The sequence below is a fragment of the Pleurodeles waltl genome, chromosome 8 (genome assembly GCF_031143425.1).
Source record: "Pleurodeles waltl isolate 20211129_DDA chromosome 8, aPleWal1.hap1.20221129, whole genome shotgun sequence".
NCBI lineage: Eukaryota > Metazoa > Chordata > Amphibia > Caudata > Salamandridae > Pleurodeles > Pleurodeles waltl.
Window position 1 is genome coordinate 49,378,331 of NC_090447.1, and position 8,750 is coordinate 49,387,080.

Genomic DNA, 8,750 nt, shown 5'->3' on the forward strand with positions numbered 1-8,750 from the left:
AGAGAAGGGGTGAAAGGATGCGCCCCTATCCTGTACCCTTACCAGTCACTTACCTTTGAAAAAGGGATTCATTAACTTTAATCTTTTCCTTTTCGGCTTGATAGACTGCTAACAGCCAGCCATAGCCGTTCCCGAAGCCCATCCTTCACATTGTGCCTGCCATAAAATCCCAGTCCACTCTATCAAATGCTTTTTCCCATTTACTCCCAATATCTAACAAATGAAGGGCTATTTTCCAGATGGACAATCTCTCCTATTACAGTCTGCTATTTTGGTGCTGCTATCTTGGTGAATATTTTCACATAAATATTTAGTAATCAGCCTGTAAGAGGTGCAGTCATCAAGCTGCTTACCCGGTGTGGGCATCAAAGACACAATTCATTGACTGTCATTGTGGGAACTACTCTCTTTCTTGAATCATCTCTTGAAATATCTTAAAAAGGAAGGGGAGCACAGATGTTCTGAACACCTTATAAAAGGTGGCCAAGAACAGGTCCTGGCCCAGTGCTTATGCATGCTTGAGATGCCCTTTAACGTTTCTATTTTTTAATACTTTCTTTTAACCCTCCCCATTCACTAGGAGGCAACTTGAGTAATTGTGCTTCTGACAAATACTGTGTGCTCTCATAGGAACAGAGTGGATTTATTGTGTACAGATGTGCATAACATGTTTGAAAACAATCAGTTTTATTGTTATCTTCAGTAATTAATTGACCATCTTCCCCCTTTACTTGAGCAAAGTGATTTTTCACCTGGCATGCTCTCAAAGGTTAGCCTGTAGTCTACCATGATTGACTCCTCCTTGTCAGGTGGTGAAAACAAGAATGTCTTCTAGTTTCTTTGAGTACCAGTCCCCCACATTGTTTTGTGTACTCTATACAGGTGGGGACTGCCTCCTTGTATATGAGGAATGCTGCCATCAGCATATCTTGCATTATTGTTTTTATGTTGTTTACCTCTTTTTCGCGTGGCACTCCTCGAATACGAATGTTGGGACATCTGGAGCAATTCTCCAGATTTTCCCGCTTTTCTTGGAGAATAATTAAACGTCCATCCAGGGTGAATAGGCAGGGTCTGTATTCTTCAACTCAAAACTCCTTGGCCCATATTTATACTTTTTGACGCTAAACTGCGGTAACGCAGTTTAGCGTCAAAAAATTTAGCGCCGTCTAACGCCATTCTGAAGCGCCATGCGGGCGCCGTATTTATGGAATGGCGTTAGCCGGCGCTGCCTGGTGTGCGTGGAAAAAAACCACGTAGACCAGGCAGCGCCGGCATAGGGGGAAAATGGCGTTAGGGCGTCTTAAAATCGGGCAAGTCAGGTTGAGGCAAAAAAATCGCCTCAACCCGATTTGCGCCATTTTTTTCGACGCCCAGACGCCATTTAAATGACTCCTGTCTTAGTAAAGACAGGAGTCATGCCCCCTTGCCCAATGGCCATGCCCAGGGGACTTATGTCCCCTGGGCATGGTCATTGGGCATAGTGGCATGTAGGGGGGCACAAATAAGGCCCCCTTATGCCACCAAAAAAAATTAAAAAATATAAAAAATTATACTTACCTGAACTTACCTGAATGTCCCTGGGGTGGGTCCCTCCATCCTTGGGTGTCCTCCTGGGGTGGGCAGGGGTGGCAGGGGGGGTCCCTGGGGGCAGGGGAGGGCACCTGTGGGCTCATTTTAAGCCCACAGGCCCCTTAACGCCTACCCTGATCCAGGCGTTAAAAAGTGGCGCAAATGCGGGGTTTTTTGACCCGCCAACTCCCGGGCGTGATTTTTGCCCGGGAGTATAAATACGACGCATTTGCGTCCCGTCATTTTTTTAGACGGGAACGCCTTCCTTGCATCTCATTAACGCAAGGAAGGCGTTCACGCAAAAAAATGACGCTATTTGCCCATACTTTGGCGCTAGATGCGTCTAACGCCAAAGTATAAATATGGCGTTAGTTTTGCGCCAAATTTGCGTCGAAAAAAACGACGCTAATTCAGTGCAAACGGAGTATCAATACGGGCCCTTTTGTCTTGTGTGGCCTCTTGTGAGTTCATTTTGTTGCCTAGACCCTCTACATCTTTCCTCACCTAGGACAGGTTTTGTTACAGGTCTGCACATACCAACACCTATCTCAGTTTTTATCTCTGCAAGAAACGGAGTCATGTTGTTTATTCTGAGCCTCTCATCATCTTCTCGGGCCATATCTGCCATATATCCTTGGTCTCCATCTGTCTGCTTATCGAGTAGAGGTGGGCCCTCCATTTTCTTATCAGGATTCAGCTGGAGCATCTCTTTAGTGGTGCTATCATGCTTGTTCCTGTCTGCTGTCATGTTGAAGAAGATCAGGGAGTCCCCATCCTGCCCCCAGGTCTAGTAACCAGGTCTCTCCACCTTGTTTGTTAGGGGGTTCATTGAGTATACCTCTACTTCATCTCAAGTGAGGGGAAGAACCTTTGTGATAGTCGTCTTCTCTGCTTCCCAAACGAATGGCAACAAGTGTGCACGTCTGTCACCTGAAGGATCCCAGCACCTCCCACTTCCTGTCGCTCCTTCAGCCTCCCTGTATGGTGAGCTGCAACTAAATCAGTTTCATTTACCCTCAAAGCGGGCCAGCGGGATACAGGGCGGCACTCACATGATGCTTCAGCGCCGGTAGCCTGGGAGTTCCCCGAAGCATCCAGTGCTCTATGGCCTGGGTGTAGTCGTCTGGCTCTTGTCCCGTACTCCAGTCCATGGTTGTGGTCCTCCACAAGCTGTGTCATCTGGAGAATGTGGCTATATCTATTAGCAATCACTGAATTCTGGTGGGGCACTAAATCTACACTGTTCTGGGACCACCAGTATCTCACCGCCGTCTAGGTGTAATCTGGACTTCGCCCGCACTGGCCCCAGGTTTTAACTTCTGTAATTTGCCCATTTATGGCTTTGGCACACCTCTTCATTTTCATTGACTGGGGTCTTGACCTTTTCACCAGCATACCCCAGTCCTTTGTCTACACTGCCACTTACTGACTGGCCCATCTCACAGGCCTCTGTTTGCATTGCTCCTGGGTAGACGCATGGCCCCGATGAATCTGCAAGAACTTAAATGACCAAGAATAGGTTCAACATGCTCAGTGAGCTAATTTTGTGCAAGTTCATCAAATACTGCCAAAGAAGTTAGTCAATCAAAACTTTTATGAGGACCCTTTAACCTTCACCCTCCCCATTAGATCACATAAAACATGAATTACCTGCACTAGGTGTAACTTGCTAACTGTCTGCCACAATTGTTGTAGAGTCGTCAAACAGTTACAAAGTTATAAGCAAAGGTACATTTTATAGGCCCTGTTGGAGGCAGCACATTCTGGTTGGCTGAGGCAAGACCCTAGCCATGCAGAATCCACCACTCCCGTCAAGGGTGTGTGATTACACTCACTGTATAACCTGTGCTCACTCTTGGGTAGCTTAGCAATGAGCAGTCAGGCTTATTACAGAGGCAATCTGTAAAGTAAAAACACAGCACTTCCCGCCACAACCACGCTGTGCAGCACAAATGAGACTTCACACACAGTGTATGTGTAAAAAGATTGTATTCAACACACATACAGCATGATTATAATGTAATTCTGGGCCCATAACCCAAGTAGCAATAGAGGTCACGATATGAGGCCCAACTGTGTTAACCACTAACCTACTGTATGTGCACAAGGAAAACAGTACTTTCCCTCCCGTACCCACATAAGGTGCCAAATCTTGTCAGCATAAGACCCACCCTAGAATTCCCCACAATCAGTGTAACACATAAATTCAGGGTGTACCCCGGTTACCAACCTTAGCAGCAAAATGTACATACAAGGTTTACATTTTCACGTAGCACTGGGGCTGAAGCCCCACTAGTAAGACGTAATGCCAACTGTAAGAACTCCCTGACAGGATAAACGTGACCACCAGCACCACAGTACTGCCTTCTCATTTAACCACCACCACTCCCAGACATCCACTCTGCACCAACGTGCAGTGCCACGGGTAATAGTCGGCGCGTGCACACACTCACTCATATGTACTCACTCCCCACCCTAATGCGGTGCCCTGATATCCAAATAGTTGATGTTGCTGTGTTTCCAAGCACCCTGGGTCTCAAACCACCCATCACCCACCAACCAGCTTTGGCAATCCTGCCACTCCAGCAACCAAAGATTGCATCATTCTTTCCCTGGTTACTAGGCTGCTTGTGGCTAAGTCACACTTCTCATGGTTCCAGGGTCACGGTGGGGGAAAGGAAAGATATCAGCCAGTAAACAATTAAGAAGGAGCAGTTCCGACTACCCACAAGTGGTTCACTCAAAGGTATGCAAAACACAGGTGGAAGCTCACTGGGGCCGCCATTAGACACCGAGGTGCCCAGCCCAGCCAGACACTTCAGTGTTAACAAATAGTTAACAATTTCAGCACCTCCAGAATCTTGTAGATTTAATTGTGACATTTTTGCAGGCCTCCTTGCACCTGGAACGCCCCCTTTGCATACATTATGCATGGCGCATGTATAATGTGGCGGAAAGGGTTACAAAGTGGAGCAATGCATGCATCAAAAGAATGAAGCTAAGGTGGCACTAAAGTGGCACAAGGGGCTCTCAGATCTTCCCCTTGGTTTCCGTACCTCTCTGGAATGAGGCACACTGTCCAGTACTTGATGACTTGTAGTCACACCAGACTCCCTGGTCACATACTTTGACGCAAGTTCAGCCATGCCATACAAGGCCAAATACAGCACAACTCAGGGTGCACCCCCACCTCTGAGGGTTGCAACCAATGAACAGGGCACCACACACAATGAGCATGCAGCCAAGGTTCACATAAGAGAAATACGACTCACTCAACAATAGTGGGCCCCACGGGGTCCCGCACCGGGTAATCCTGTTCTCACCAACAAGACATTTCGGTGTACAGTTGTACCCACACTGAAGGGCTGCTCGCCTGAAGTGTGGGCAGTCCTTGGCTAGCTCTGCACCAGGCAATTCGGTGTCAAGACACAATACTTAGGCCACAGCTGGCACATGAAGTTCAGAATATGATGTGGGGCAGCAGAGAGCATAGCTCACTAGATATTACTAGGTATTGATGTAAGCCCCCCTCTCAGGAGGTCTTTGGTGTCATGAGACCTCCTCAGAGAACAGGGGGCAAGCAAACCTGCCCTTGGAGAGTTACCCTTTGGGATGCTACACATCAGTAGGCAATCAGCCCCAGTCCAGTATCTAAGCAGAAAGAGGAGTACGGATCCCCTTTTAGGACAGTTATCCTCCTGGGCACAACAGATTCCTCTGGCAGTGTGCCCTCACGGTCTAGCAGCACTGGTTCCACGTCACCATAAAGGTTTCTCTGCCTTGCAGATGTTTAGTACCCATCGTTATACTAGATGGTTCTTTTGAAGTTGGAGGTGGTTCAAAGGGTTCTCATTTGAACTGCATATGTCTCCCCTACATTTCCTCCCTGTCCGCCCTGAGGCTCTGGAATGCAGATCTCTATCTTTAGTGGGGTCGTGCTCTGGCTCCGAGAGGCCAAGTGTCAAAAACCTCTCGCCCCAACCTATCTATCCAGGTCCCTAATTGCAGAGATCTGTTGTTCTGAATGCCTAAGGTTTATAGTGGTCGCCTGGGGAATGCACAGATGTGCTCTTCCCCTGTGACCTGTGGAATGAAGCCTAATTTATATGACACCAGAGCCACTTCAAAACCTAGAAATGCCCACTTCCTAGAAGTGGCATTTCTAGGGCATCAATGACAAAACCACCTTTTCAGAATGAGTTTGTCATTCTGAATCCCACAATACATCGTGAGGCTGACCCCTGCAATCCACTATTGCAGCCAGACTTAATAAGACTCATTCTCCCATGTTACCTTAGGGGCAGAGCAACACTCATAAGTAGTGAGAGAACACCCTTGTGCAAATGTGCACACCCGGGCAAGTGATGCCAGCTTCCGTACCTACATAGGAAAACCACCCAGGTGCAAGTTGTACACCCGGGCAAGTGATACCAGTCTCCACTTACACATGTCACCACCCGTGTGCAAGTATGCACTCACTGGCAAGTTGTGCCAGTCTCATTTAGGCATATGTCACCCTGGCGCAAGTCGCCACCTAGACGCCTGCTATGACAAGCCCCCACCATATATGTGAACTCCCACATGCACAGGGGCATGGAGAGGCACACTGTGTCTTGCTCACTATATGATCCGTCACCCCTCGACAAGCGTGCACCTATTGGCAAGCTGTGCCAAGTGCAACATACATGAAATCCCTCATCGAGTAAGTGTGCACCCACTGGCCTTGTATGTCAGGCTCAATACCTCTAAAGGCCCCACACATTGGTCAGTGCCACCTCCCCTCCAGGGGAGGACATGCGCGCCAACTTCCACCCTGCCCATACAGGGGGACTGTGCCCATAGCCTACGGCCACTAGGAGAGTACCAGCCCAACCTTATAGACCTGGTCGACCCCCCCTTTGGGTAGGGAACACCGACATTGGGGTGCTTCCCTGCCGGTGCAGGTTACACCTTTCTATACCTGTTCTGCCCTCTTCCTACCACCAGCCCCACTATTGGGGCAATAAGGAGAAGGTGTAAATCAGCTCAGGGTTGGCCCAGCCTAGGGAGTGCCAACCTGAGCGCAGGCTAGCTAGCGTCCCTGTAGGCCTATTCCATAGGCCTAGGGCATGGTTAACAGGGTCTTCTAGGGGGTGGCACACCCAGTGCACAGTCCCCTAGCAGCCAGGGCCGAATCTGTCCTGGGTATGTGGTATACTTCCTTCACAGGGCCCTCCTGGGAACAGCACATCAACCATGTCCCTACCCACCCCTTCCTATCATAGGTAAGACAGACGTCCCCACTTTCCCACTGCCGGACAGGGGGAAAGTGCCCAGAGTCCTAAGGTCACGCACAGAGAGTCAGCAAAGACTGGGAATAAAAAGCAAAAAGTTACAGAAAAATTCCCTCAGCAGAGCCATGTCCAACAGGCCCCCTAATTAACTTTGACCCGATGGGTTGACACAAAACTTGACATACTAATAGGAGTACTCTCCTTCAAAGCTGCAATCACATTTTGAGTAGATTGACTACACAGTGCCAAACATGCCAAATGAACACTTTTTTTGCCCCTCTTTTTAATTGGCCCTGATGGATATGTATGAATTTGAAAATACCAAGGGCCTCATTTGCAAGGCCCATGGTGCAGGATAGTGCAGCAACTGCCTTGCTGCGGCACCCAGTGCCACCGGGAAAGGGCAGAAATGCACTGTCTCTACAGGATACAGCACATTTATGTCCTTTCCACCAGCAATGGCACACAAATTGCTGCCTAGCGCCAACGCAGGTACCCTTGGATGCCTGCATCGCTGGGATGATTGTTTTTTGCAGGAAGAGGCACCTTCCTGCATTAAAACAACCACAAGTGGTGTTTTCCTTATTTTATGTGGGCTGCAAAATGCAGCCCACATAGAAGGAGGAACAAACAGGGCAAAATAAAGATATTTCTCCCGGTTACATCATTCTTACACCACCCCTGAGGTGGCATAGGAATCTGATATATTCCCAGGCTTGTAAATCTGGGAATGCATCAGATTCCTTTGGATTCCATGGGTGTTGCGTGAGGACACCCCAGGAACACCCATGGAAAGCCCCTTTCACACAGTGCTATGAGTGAAAAGGGTCCATATTTACAGGGTCATGAAATGCATGCAAGGTGGCTTTGCGCAGCCTTGTAAATATGGGCTGGCACACTTCACCACCGGAGAGTAAAAAAAACAATTACGCTCTGGTGGTGCAGTTTGCACTGGGCCTCTTAAATGAGGCCCCAAGAGTAATGTCAACATACCAAGTTTGCAAATTTCACATATATTCGTCAAGTAGTGCAAAAGTTATAAGGAGATCACTAAAGAGCTAGCAAAAGTGTGAAGCATTTCAAGCACACCTTATTTTAAAACTAATATCTTAAAAACTACTGAATGGATTTACGCCAAAATGAAAAGCCCACAGTTTAATGTAGATCAGTTCAGCGAGTTTTTTTGTTGTATGTAGAATGTGCAAGTTTGTTGGCTTCATGTTAATCAGCTCATTGTTCTGGAGATATAAGGGTGAGACCTCTCTGAGCCCCCCTGGCAATATTGGGTGAGCTGCAGAAGGTCACCTTGATTTAAATAAAAATATTAAAACAAGTTGTGGGATCCCCCAAGCCAGTTCTAGATATGCAAAGGTCACCAGAACCAATACAAGTACTGCTGACCCTGTGGAAATCTGAAAAAAAAGGTTTGTGGATAGTGCACGCTTCCCGCCTTATTATGGGAGATGAAGGGAAACCTTGACCAACCCATGCATCACCATTCAATGGTATGGGTTCATGGATTTGGGAGCAGGGAACCAGTGGAGGAAGATACATGGGTCAGAGAACCTTTCCCTGGATTTGCCTCAGTCAGGCATGAAGATTGCCATGTATTTGTGGTGCCAACTTAGAATCCACAAATCCCCCCAAAATATCAAATAATACCTGCCCAGGTCCTCTGTGGTTCAACTGCTACGTGGAGTGAAGTTAGGCAACCTGTGACGAGTTGGGTGCAGGGTGAGACTGAAGGCCAGACACCTAGGGCCATATTTATACTTTTTGACGCAAAACTGCGCTAACGCAGTTTTGCGTCAAAAAAATTAGCGCCAGCTAACGCCATTCTGAAGCGGCATGCGGGTGCCGTATTTATTCAATGACTTTAGCCGGCGTTAGCCGCCGGCGCTGCCT